The following is a 13,187-nucleotide window of genomic DNA, read 5'->3' as shown; positions in this document are numbered from 1 at the left end:
ATTTGAACGTAACTCAGGAATCGCTCAACCAATTTTTGTTAAAAATTTACATGCCTAACTTCAGATATACTACTACAGCATATCTAAATTCCAGTGAGATTGATCCAGTATTTTTTAGAGATTTTCGAGCTACACATATGTAATATTTTCCCGTCTAGATAGCGTTATAGTTCTAGAAGGGAAATTATTGTAATCGGTCCAATTTGGGCATATGCGGTTTTCACCGGATCTTGATGTTTTGACATCTAAAGAATCCAAAACAAAAACCGGATGGAAATTTTCCGGATCTTAATGTTCGTGGTTACGTGTATGTATTCAGTCTTGGCCTCTAAATTACCTTCTATCTCCTGAACTAATAGACGAAATTTGAACTCGGTCAGATTACTTATACATGGGGCGTTAATGACATTAAATTTACAACTTAAAAAGGTCAAGGGGACCTTAAAAGGGTCAAGTGGGGAGACTGTAGAGCAAGGTCACCCTCAATATCTCGCCTAATTAAGGTCATATTATTTTTAGGCACTTTTTTAACAATCAAAAAATAAAAATATTTTCAAAATCGCACCCACCCCCCACAAGAAAGAAAAAGCTCTAAACTACTGCTACGTCACAGGTCAAAGGTGACCGGTAGAATTAAATAAATGAATAATATTTAACCTTTTCTTTTTTCCTGTTTAGTTTCCGGTAATTACCGTTCAGATAATACTTCAGAGGATGATAAGTATGAGCAAATGAAGTATAGTTTTGTACAGTCTCACTTCGACCATTCCTGAGATGTGTGATTAATTAAAACCCAACCAGCAAAGAACACCGGTATCCACGATCAAGTATTCAAATTCGTGTAAAAATAACTGATTTTATTGGGACTTGAACGTTGGAACTCTCGACTTCCAAATCAGCTGATTTGGGAAGAAAATAATATTTAACATAAAGAGAAAAAAAGTAACTAGTCGGGCTGGATCTTGAACTAGATCGCTCAGTTGACTCGGTACATGGTGGGTTAAGCCTCGCCGGCTACACCAGCTGCCATCCGTACCAAAGAAATTTGTTCTATGCAAATTGTGAAATTAAATTAATTTAGTTAGTGCCGAACCGTCGCCGTTAGTACCGCCACACTCGTACGAATTAAATACGGTATGCGCGCGTACTTTAGTTAGAATCATTGAAATTAATAAACGAAAAAATATTATTTTTAAATAAAATGATAAATATTTTTAATTAAATTGTGTGTGTAAGTCGAACATCAGAAATAAACCACAGTTGTAGGATTTTTCGCTGGAGTCGCGTGACGGGAACGTCCTAAAACTGTGTTATCAGCTATGGAAAATTACATTTAAGCCATTTTTTATTACATTTTTATACTCGTACCTCAAAACGTAAATTAATAAATAAAAAATTATATAATTATTACGTATAAAAATATTACATAACAAAAATAAATTATCAGATTATAAAACCAGTGAGCATAAATTTATTCAAAACTTTTAAACATTTATATATTTTTGAATAAATTTTTATTACAATAGAAATGGGAAAAAAATCACCATTATCAAGTCACGTATATTTCAGAGCAACAACTTAAACATACCGTACTAGTCGGAAGCAAATGTGTAGCTAGTGCATAGCTATATAATCGTATGTCATTATAAAATGGTTACAGCATTTTTTCCTCTCAGTAATTAACACTGTATCATTTATTTAATAAGATTATCCTTTTTCAAATACCACTTCATACACGACGAAATTTTAATTGTTGTACACTTCTTTAAATTAGTCATAACGAACGTTCAAGTTATTTCAATCGACCTGAATAAAAGGAGTAAATTTTCGATTCGTATGATTTTTTTTTATATTTTCAAATCTCACTCTCACATATATGTTTTTTTAACCCTTCCCTGATTTTAAGTAATATAATTATAACTAAAGATCAGAAAAAATTAATACTTCTTTCTTATGATTGTGACGTATGTAAAATATCTAATATACAAGAAATATTAAAGTTAAGAAAAAATTAATACTTCTTTCTTATGATTGTGACCCTCCTCTATGAATCATGAGACCTTTCCGTTGGTGAGAGGGCTTGAGTGCTCAGGGATACAGAGTAGCTGGACCGAAGGTGCAACCATATCGGAGAGGTATCTATTGAGAGCCAGACTAAGGAATGATTCCTGAAAGAGGGCAGCAGCTCTTTCAGTAGTTGTTAGGGGCGTGAGTCACAATGACTTAAACGGCCATATCAACATCACTCAGTCCTCTGAGTACTGCGCAGCTGAAAGCAATGGAAAACTACAGCTGCTTTTTTTCCAAGAAAATGTGGTTCTCTGCATTTTCATATAACAATGATGGAGGCGCCTTCCTTGGAATATTGGAAGGACAGGTAGAAGGAAAAAATTGTGTAGGCAGGCCACGTTTGGAATATGTAAAACAAATTGTTAGGGATGTAGGATGTAGAGGGTATACTGAAATGAAACAACTAGCACTAGATAGGGAATCTTGGACAGCTGCATCAAACCAGTCAAATGACTGAAGACAAAAAAAAAATGATTGTGACGTATGTAAAATATCTAATATACAAGAAATGTTAAAGTTACTTTTTCTTTAAATAATGATGTTCAAGTGGTTAACAGAATTATTTTAGAACTGTATATTTGATTTAGCGAAGAAAGTAGTTGAGAAACCATTACGCCTAACATTTTCCATAATTACCCTGGTATGAGATGATTGTTATTCGTAAATATAGTCTAGATGATTTTTGGGGGTAACTGGTAACTTTTTTAATTTTTTTTTTTGGGGGGGGAGGCAAAAAACGCCTGTGCATTATCATCGCCCGGAATTTTTTTAATAAAAAAGTAAAATAACACTAAAATAATAAAACTAAATAACGCTTAAAACTAATACAAATTTTTTTTTTTTTTTTGTCTTCAGTCATTTGACTGGTTTGATGCAGCTCTCCAAGATTCCCTATCTAGTGCTAGTCGTTTCATTTCAGTATACCCTCTACATCCTACATCCCCAACAATTTGTTTTACATACTCCAAACGTGGCCTGCCTACACAATTTTTCCCTTCTACCTGTCCTTCCAATATTAAAGCGACTATTCCAGGATGCCTTAGTATGTGGCCTATAAGTCTGTTTCTTCTTTTAACTATATTTTTCCAAATGCTACTTTCTTCATCTATTTGCCGCAATACCTCTTCATTTGTCACTTTATCCACCCATCTGATTTTTAACATTCTCCTATAGCACCACATTTCAAAAGCTTCTAATCTTTTCTTCTCAGATACTCCGATTGTCCAAGTTTCACTTCCATATAAAGCGACACTCCAAACATACACTTTCAAAAATCTTTTCCTGACATTTAAATTCATTTTTGATGTAAACAAATTATATTTCTTACTGAAGGCTCGTTTAGCTTGTGCTATTCGGCATTTTATATCGCTCCTGCTTCGTCCATCTTTAGTAATTTTACTTCCCAAATAACAAAATTCTTCTACCTCCATAATCTTTTCTCCTCCTATTTTCACATTCAGTGGTCCATCTTTGTTATTTCTACTACATTTCTACTACAACAAGAACAAAACAAAAGTAATGAAATGTAGTAGAAATACAAATTATATAATAAAAAATTTAAAACTAAGTTCAAACTTGTAACATATGTCAGGTCACTTACAACCGATATTTAATATACGAAAATACCTCTGCTCATTTCATTGAAATTTTTTAAAAACGATAATAGTCTAGTTTTCTTATAAGAAAAATGAAATTATCTCAATGGATTGTTTGAAAATAGTAACTTTTTTATTGAAAACTACTCACTTTTTAAATTTAAACAATAAAAAATAAAACTTAATTACAAATTATCTTAAATTTTAACTTTTTGAAGTCGGTGCCAAATTAAGGACGTGTTTGTGATTTTCAAACTGGCTTCAAAACCATCCGACTTAAAAAAAAAAAGAAATTTAAAGTACATTTAAAATAAATTTACTTTAAAGAGAAATACTTTATTCCTAGATTTTATTGTATACTAGCAGACCCGGCAATGCTTCGCTATTGCTATATATATATATAGAGAGAGAGAGAAAGAGAGAGAGGGATTAAATGAGCACAATTGAAAATTTAAAAAACTGAACTTCACAAATTTTACCTTTCATTTATTCTCCTTCCCCTTTTCCCTTTCCAACTTCTCCATTAAACCCTTATCCATCAACCCCTCTCCCAGTTTCCCCTTTTCCCTTTTGCCCGCGCGTAAATCGCTCCATTAGTTTTTTGGTCTTTAGCTGACACACATATGAACATATATATATAAAAGGCATGTTCATATGTGAACATATGAAAATATGTTTTTTTTTGTAACACACACACACACGTTGTGTGTTTCAAACAAATTTATATAAATATATATATTAATATTATATATTAATTATATATATATAATAAAAAAGTCTGTTTGTATATTTGTTTGTTTCATAAATATCTCGACACCGGCTTCACCTAGCGGGTATAGTTTTTGCAACAATATTTCTTTTCACGTAACTAATATTCATATTCTGAATATTAACCAGATCGGTCCATAAATATAATTTTTCTAAATATCTCAACCCCAGCGCCGTCTAGCGGGTTCATTTTTTACAGAAATAATTCTTTCCATGTAAGTAACATGTATTCTGAATATGAAGCAAATCGGACCATAAATACAATTTTTCGAAATATCTCGACGCCAGCGCCACCTAGCGGGTCCAAATTAATTCAGAAACCTTCCCTGGCATGCGTCCAACCATTCCCCAAAGTTTCATCGCTATCGGATGAACGATTTAGGAAGGCATAAGGGACAGACAAACATTCTTCTTTTTTTTTTACTTTTATGGCCGCAAAGGACCACTTTAGTCAGAATAATTAAAGCCTTTCTTGCCGATCTTTTGGCCTTTAAGTTCTTAGCTTTTACTTTTTCCCAATATTTAATGATCTTGCTTTACGAACCTCTTCTGAATAAACCCTTTTTGTATAATTAAAAGTTCTTACTTTAAAGTCGGTATTCAGATCTTTAATAACAAATTTTAATTTTTCGGATTTATTAAGTAAATCTTCGTAAGTCAAATTTAATTGTTGCATGTCTTATTTAATTTCTTTGATCCATAATAGCGGATTTTTTAAAGACCAAAATTGATCGATAATTCTCTTAGTAATCCTATCCTGCGGTAATCTTAACAAGTGTGCACAGAAAGAAATTCGCTTCTTTTTCAATTTTTATATATATATAGATTTTTTTTTTAAACTTAATGAAAATATTTTATTAATAAAAAATGATTCTACGATTAAAAAAATGTCATGACCAACGGAGATTCGAACCAGGGATCTCCGGATGAAAAGTCAAGACACGGTATACTCGTATATAATTTATTTCTCCCAGAGAGTTATTTATTTATTCATTCCCTTGATGATTTCGCGATATAAGCTTCATCCTTGGGATATGGAAATAGAAATGAAATATGCCACACCTGAATGGGATTCGAACCCGGAACCTCCGGATGAAAGGTCATAAACGCTAAATGTTGGTTGATCAACTTTCTTCTTTTTTTTTTGAAAAGAAATTCTTTTTAATTATAGAAGAAAGACTAAAGGAACAGTTACGTAAAGTTTTGAAAGATAACGTTCCAAAGAATATCAAATATGAATCAATGAAATCTTAAAATGTTGACGTCAGTTTTTTTTTTTTAATATAAATTATATAACTATTTTAGTTTATTATAATGATATTTTAACGAGTAAAATTATTGTTAATTTTCTTTTCAAATTATATTAAAAAATATTTTAGTTTAATTACATAATACCAGTTCATATTACCTTATAATTTTAATTTTTACTCAAAATTGATTCCCTGCTGATTTTATAATAATTTTTAATTATTATTTTAAAAAAGAAATGAGTGATTATTTATTAAATAATAAATAAGATAAAGAAAGAAAGGTAGGGAGAGGAGGGACAGAGAGAGAGAAAGAGAACATATATGACATTTGTTAATGATGAGTTTCGAATTAGATGTGGTACTGTTATGGTAAGTAACTTCTATACCACGTATTAGTTCCGCATAAGCTAACTAATAATTTTTTGGTTGTACATAAACGATAATGATAGTTTTCAATTCCTCTCATTACTACCCTTTCGGTCGTATGCGCGCTTTTTCAGGGAAAGAGAGACAAAACATAAATATAGGCTGTTGTATTATCTTTTTTTATTTCTTTTAATTTACATTTATTTTTTTGTCTTTAATAAATAATGAATTTATTTATATTAATTATATATTTGCCGTCGAGACTTGTCATCATAATTCGAGTTATTACAACAACGGTAAAATCTTAATTCATTTCTCAAATTTTTATTAATAAAATGCAATTTTCTTATAATAAATAAATAGTTTATTTATTTAATTTAATAATTTATCAGATATAAAATATTTTTATTAACAACAAATGCATATGCAGTTATAATATTTATTCATTATATCTAAATCAGCCAAAAGTGAAGTATAGTTTTTTTTTTTTGAAGGGGACGAAAAACGGTTTCGCGTTATCACCCGGGTCAAAAAGTACCAAAATGTTCCTTTCTCGGATATTAATAATAAAATAACCGTAACTATTAGGATAAAATACGTAACACGAGTAACAAAATAAAATTTTATAATCATTAAATCTTATGAAGATATTTAGAAGTAACAATAGCTGGTTTATTATATTCTTATAATTTCCTAGGATGCGCCGGAATGTTCCTCGGTAATTTAAATTTGCGACGTAAGGCCGCATAACATGCAGTTCACAAGGATACGACGCTCAGTCAAGCGGCAGTCGTTTCAAATGGTGCGTTTTCTGCCAACATCAAGTATCCGTGAGTATAGCGGGCGGCCTATTGCTATGCACATAGCCTGACGGCTGGCTTACCGCGCTATTAACTATCCTGATAACTTTGATAATGCACTGCATATTATGCAGTACATTACATACGAGAGCTATACGAGATGTTTTCGTAAAGGAATGACTATCTAACTGTTCCACCCGTCTTATCAATCTATCTCTCTCGCATGCAAAGTGCACAGCTATACACCATCCGCTATAGCTGTGATATGTCCTAATCGCACTTGGTATAGGACCACTTCCTCTCAGCGAATTTTTATACATGAAAAGTCCCAGGGTTATCTTTTATGTGTCTGAGTTTATTATCCGCCGCAGCAGTCCAATCATCTTGCTTTGCTACATTTTTCGAAAAATATGTTTAATGGATTTAATAAAATCGGTAGTTGTAACTCGAGTGGTGAAAGACGGTTGGCTACTTGCGTCTTTAGCAGCGGAATCCGCAAGTTCGTTACCCACGATTCCCAAACGGCTAGGGATCCAGCGGAAACTCACTTGTGTCTTGTGACGATCCAATTCAGCGATTGAATTAAGAATTTCGGTGAATATAGAATACAAATCCTGTAAAGCTTGAAAAGCACTATACGAATCGCTACAGATCAGGATGTGACGACTTCATGATTTAATGATATTCCTGTAATACCAGGTAAATCAAATATAAACCCACAGGGTTGGTTTAATGGTGAACGCGTCTTCGCAAATCGGCTGATTTCGAAGTCGTGAGTTCTAACGTTCAAATCCTAGTAAAGGTAGTTACTTTTATACGGATTTGAATAGTAGATTGTAGTGTTCTTTGGTGGTTGGGTTTCAATTAACCGCACATCTAAGGAATGGTCAACAAGTAACTGTACAAGATTACACTTCATTTACATTCATACATATCTCATTCATCCTCTGAAGTAATACCTTACGGTGATTCCGGAGGCTAAACAGAAAAGAGAGGGAGAGGTAGACCAAACATATAGGTTGTCATTTACAAAAAAAAATACAACCAACGTAATTTCGACTCATCTGTGTATACTACTGTGCTAGGTTTGTCACTGAAAATGGTAAAATGTTTGGTAAAGACGACAGGCGTTCATAATTAAAAGGTCGGTAAAAAGGTCATAATTAAAATTGATGGGGTTAAATTTTAATTATCACTTTTACATTAAACCTATATAGTTCATTTAAAACAATTAAACAGGAATAGGCCAACCTAAAATAAGATTTTTAAAATTTTGTCGTTTACATACTCTACTGTTAATATTCAATAAATTTACTCAAACCTATACATTAATCTTCACCTAATGTTTATTATTCCATCAATTTAAAATTCTTCTTTAATTCCGCATTTTATTAACTGAAAATTTTAAGTTCTAAAGCTCTTACAAGAAATTTACCTGATGTTCAGTCAAGGAGTTTTCTTCTTGATGAATATGCAATTTTCTTGGATGATAAATCTTGGAACGCGTATTTTTATGACGAAATCGTAGACCAACCACCACATAAAATTATGCGGGCAGCGATATCTAATTGCATCTGCTAAGACCTACTTCTATTTTTAAGGGTTAATAACATTTCATACATAATACACTTGAACATTTTTTATTCCTCGTTTCCATCGACCAATACGGAATGAAGTGCCGTTTTACAGCAAGATGAAGTCCCAGTTTATTACGTTCAATCGATAAGGACTTTTTAAATCAACATAATGAAGACGGTGGATCGATAGGGGCTTCGCAATAAAGTGGCTGCCTAGAAATACAAAATTAATAAACTATGATAACTCTCTTTAGGGGATAATCAAAGAAAAAAATCTTCCATTTACGACTGAGAAATGATGAACTGGAAATTACTGTAAGAGACTATTTTTATGATTGATCTTTTAACATGGAAAAGAATTTTTAAACAGGATTTGGCGAGTGAAAAAACTGTGAGCGGTTAATGGAGAAACAGATACAGATGTATTGTAAAAGTTTTATTGTAAAAATATTAAGTAAAATACTAATGACAAACAATTCGCGTTTTATTTCTTTACAACAAAAAAAAAATGGAAGGATATTTTGCGGCCACTCTGCAGGTGTACCAGATCGTGGAACATATCCAATGCATCTAATATCTTAATGTATACTTCAAGTAATGACGGAATCTTGGATGGAATTCTTTATGGATAAAAACAGAAGTTTTATTATTTTTCGAACAATACTAAACAAAAACTTGTACTTGTTTTATGTACTTAAAAGACATTATTCTCAATAAAAAAAAAACCAAAAAAAAAACTGAACGATTGATTGATAATTACCTCAACCGATTACTACTACCAACTGATAAACCAAAATTTCTCAACTGTTATAGAATAACTAGAATAACCGGTGTTAATTTTATACAGTATTTTTTTTAAACTCGAATTATAGCTACATGAAAGGCAAAAAATTTGTTAAAATGTATATTCTGTTAACTGACAACAATTTAATCATTCGTTTGAGAGAGAAACCCAAATATTTGTCAGTTATGATTCGATTCATAGCAATACTTCTAACGGAGTCGAATAAGAGTTGAAAAGAGAAAAATCGAAGACTTTTAGTAGGTATGCATCAGTTGAGTCGAACAGGAGTATGAAGAAAGATGAACCGCTAAACATTGGTGAAGAAAAGAAAGAGAGCATGCGCATTAGACATTACAGGTAGAAGGATAAGATCGTTGAATCGGATTCATTTTTATGTATTCTTCCTCAGAATAGATTCCTGAGAAAGAATCGTTTATTCCACCACTAATGTGCACAGCTATATTCCGCCCGCTGTAAGGAGTGTTAATTTAATTGTCATTGAATAAATAATAATTTTTCTACAGTCATTTATAATTGCACAATCTTCACAGAAAAAGACATTTATAATTATTTTATCACTAGTTACGAAACAAGTTTATTAAGCGTTAAAACATTTCAATATTAAAAAATTAATCCCATAAGCGTCATAATAAATATAAACAAAATAAACTCAAAATAATAATAAAAAAGATTATAAAGATATCAGTTAACACGTAAAATAACAAAAAAAAATGCCGGCGTCGTTATTTTGATCTTTAAGTTAGCTTCATAAAAGTATATTGTAACAATGTTTATAAATATCCCACGGTTACAAAGATAGATTGAATTATTATTATTACTACGCTTAATATAAATGAATCATCTTGTATCAAGCTAAATAAGTAAATAAGTAACAACTATAATCAGGCCCCCATCCTTCTTAGCCTATCCCACAGGATAGAGAAGAAGAAGTCAAGTTCAAGTTGAACTGCATTTTTATATTCGGCTACGTGATGACATCATTTAAACTTTCATATATATGTACTATATAAGATTGCGAGACAACTAACAAATGAATGGAATGAATGAATGGGAAGATAAAATTGAATGGAATGGAATGAATATAACAGCAGACAGATGGATGGTCGCACGCCCTTGCAAAGTTAACTATTATGTAACAGACAGGAGCGAGATAGAGACAATGAATGATAAATAAAAATAAAAAGTAAGATAGATAGACAGAAAGAAAGAAAGAAGAAAGAGATTAAATGATTAAAAAAAAGACATGTATGTTTCAACTGGTTAAAATAATATAAATAGTTTAACATAACGTTATGTCAGTAAACTTTGTTGTTGGTTTAATACGCGTTAAAAACCTAAAATAATAATAATATCAGTTAGAGGATAACAATATATCTTTTTATCATTAATATTATCTATAATTGTTATACGATAAGAAATATAAAAAATGCAGTCTTTTTAATTTATTATTTCCTTCGAAAAAAAAAACAAAAAGAAATAGTTGATGTAATTATATAATTTTTTCTACGGCTGTATACTAACGTTTGAATTACGCGGCTGGAACCTGTATCATATTTTCATTATAAGTCCGATCTTTTCAACCATTGACCAATCAGAAGCAAGTATTGGTTTAATGTATCAGCTGTTTTTTGTTTTTTTACTTTGATTTTAATCAGATTTAGTAGAGGTTAATTATACCCAACGGATTTTTTTTTTTTTAACCTCCGAGACCACCGTTAGATATAACTTCAAAGGATGAAATGAATGACGAGAGTTCTAAGGTTTAAATCCTAGTAAAGGAAGTTACTTTTATACGGTCGATCTCAGACTGTACAAAATTACACTTCATTTACATTCATAAATATCATCCTCTAAAGTAATATCTTACGGTGGTTCCGGAGGGTAAAGGGAACAAAAGAGAGAGTGTTAGAAGCTTTGAAAGTACAACGACAGATAACTAAGTTTCTATATTACACTGTTCATCCTTTTGTTAATTACGTCGGATTATAAAGAAGAAATCCCCCTTTAACACTGATAGATATTAAAGAAAAGGCAGAACTTATGACTAGTAAATCTACTGCCATAGAAAACTATTATTTAATGTACCTTTGGAAAAATTAAAAATATATTCCGTAAACAATATTTTCTATCATTGATTTAAAATAATCCCAATACTTTCTTAGCCGCAGAAAAAATACGTTACGCAAGTCTCTATATTGACCATTACGGTATTCTTTCGAAGTTTATACGACACTCGCCCAGGCTCTTGTGGTAAACCAACCCGGTTGGTCTAGTGGTAAATACGTCTTCCCAAATCAGCTGATTTGGAACGCTGAGTTCCAGCGTTCAAGTCCTAGTAAAATCAGTTATTTTTAGACGGATTTGAATATTAGATAGTGGATACCGGTGTTCTTTGGTGGTTGGATTTTCAATTAACCACACATATCAGGAATGGTCGAACTGAGACTGTATAAAACTACACTTCATTTACACCCATATATATCATCCTCTGAAGTATTATCTGAACGGTAATTACCGAAGGGTAAACAGGAAAAAGAAAGCCTCTTGTAACTTTCTTCGCACTCTTAATGGCTATCATTATAGGCTCGTTGCAAAATGTACTATCAAAGAAATTCTATTAGTATAAATATATTAGCGTAAACTTCTGATTTTCCAGTGATGTGATAAGATCCGATGGGCGTTACACGCATGGTATTTTTCCTGATGTGAGAAGTATGTAGATAGTTATGTGGATTTTCCCCGATCGGAATATTAAACAATTTCTTTCTGGACATGGTGCTTTTCGAGATACGTTAGCCAGATATGGTTTGATTAATTCAGACTAGTAGAACCATTGATGACGTACGCCATGTCTTATATGTCTATCCCAAGTACGAAGCTAATTGTTCCAAAGTAACTCGAGAGCATGCAAGGATCAATTCTGATTTTGATTTGCAAGTTAATTGAAAAACCGAAAGGGAATGGAAAATAGTTGTTGGCTTCCATAGATTTTTAGTACTACGAAGAATGATTAAGGCTGTTATCGATGTATAGATAGAACAGCAACCCGGGTGGCTAGGGGCCGGCCTTGGTGCTTACCTCGCCAAGATAGGCGTTTTGGCATCGAACCCCGGTTAGCTGAGATATCGCCATTAGAATGAAAATGGATGAATGTGGAGGGAACTGTTTTATGAAAATGCAGTGTGGGAGGGTGTAGGCATTGACCTCGTTCCCGAAAGCGGAGAGATAAAGTATGTTTTCATTAGAGGTTTATTAAATTTGCGGATTTGTTTCTTGATTTTTAAGTAAATCAAGAGGACTTTAGTAAATTGAATTGTACGGAAAAATTGTCGTTGTTGCGATCAACACTTGTTTTGTTGGTATCAGAATGGTATTTTTAGTGTTTAAAGACTCAATCAAGTAATGATCTGAATGAATAGTCTTATTGAAGTTATAGATTTTGTGTAAAACCTTCGGTGTTAGAGAAAGGTGCAGAGACAGCGGTTCCACCAATCGGTTAATTTGAGAGTTGAAGTTTGTAAGTTATGGTACGAGATCCTATGGTAGGAATTGCATCGGAGACATCCTGACAGACTCCAAATTGATGACTCTGTTGTGTTATCATATTTAGAGGGTGTAAAAGACGCTTCTAGTAAAGTCCATCAGGGCTAAGATCGGAGGGGGTGATATGGCGTCCGGGATCTTCACACGGCGGGTGTTTTCCCCAATGGAAATCAGGATGATGTAATAACAATTTTCCATTTTATCAAATAATATTTTCCATTTCATTAGATATCACATTAATAATTAATGAAAATTTACATATTCCCCAATTATTTCTATATAACAGATAACAGTCGGGAGCGGGAAGATCCAACAGGATTCTATTTTATCCTAACACTCGTCTTAGATAACATCTATAAAAATAAAACGCATATACTTGATGTCCACGGAGATGTTAATGGACTGATTAGGGA

General features: G+C 32.2%; 1 protein-coding gene across 1 annotated transcript in view; it reads right to left on the bottom strand.

The window, feature by feature from the left end:
• Positions 1-13,187, bottom strand: part of LOC142332380 (G1/S-specific cyclin-D2-like) — a 242,543-nt gene that overhangs the window by 152,555 nt on the left and 76,801 nt on the right. The window lies entirely within an intron of this gene.

The sequence above is a fragment of the Lycorma delicatula genome, chromosome 11 (genome assembly GCF_047948215.1).
Source record: "Lycorma delicatula isolate Av1 chromosome 11, ASM4794821v1, whole genome shotgun sequence".
In the NCBI taxonomy this organism is placed as follows: domain Eukaryota; kingdom Metazoa; phylum Arthropoda; class Insecta; order Hemiptera; family Fulgoridae; genus Lycorma; species Lycorma delicatula.
The sequence above is the reverse complement of the archived record's forward strand: the minus strand, read 5'-3'. Positions and strand labels throughout refer to the sequence as shown.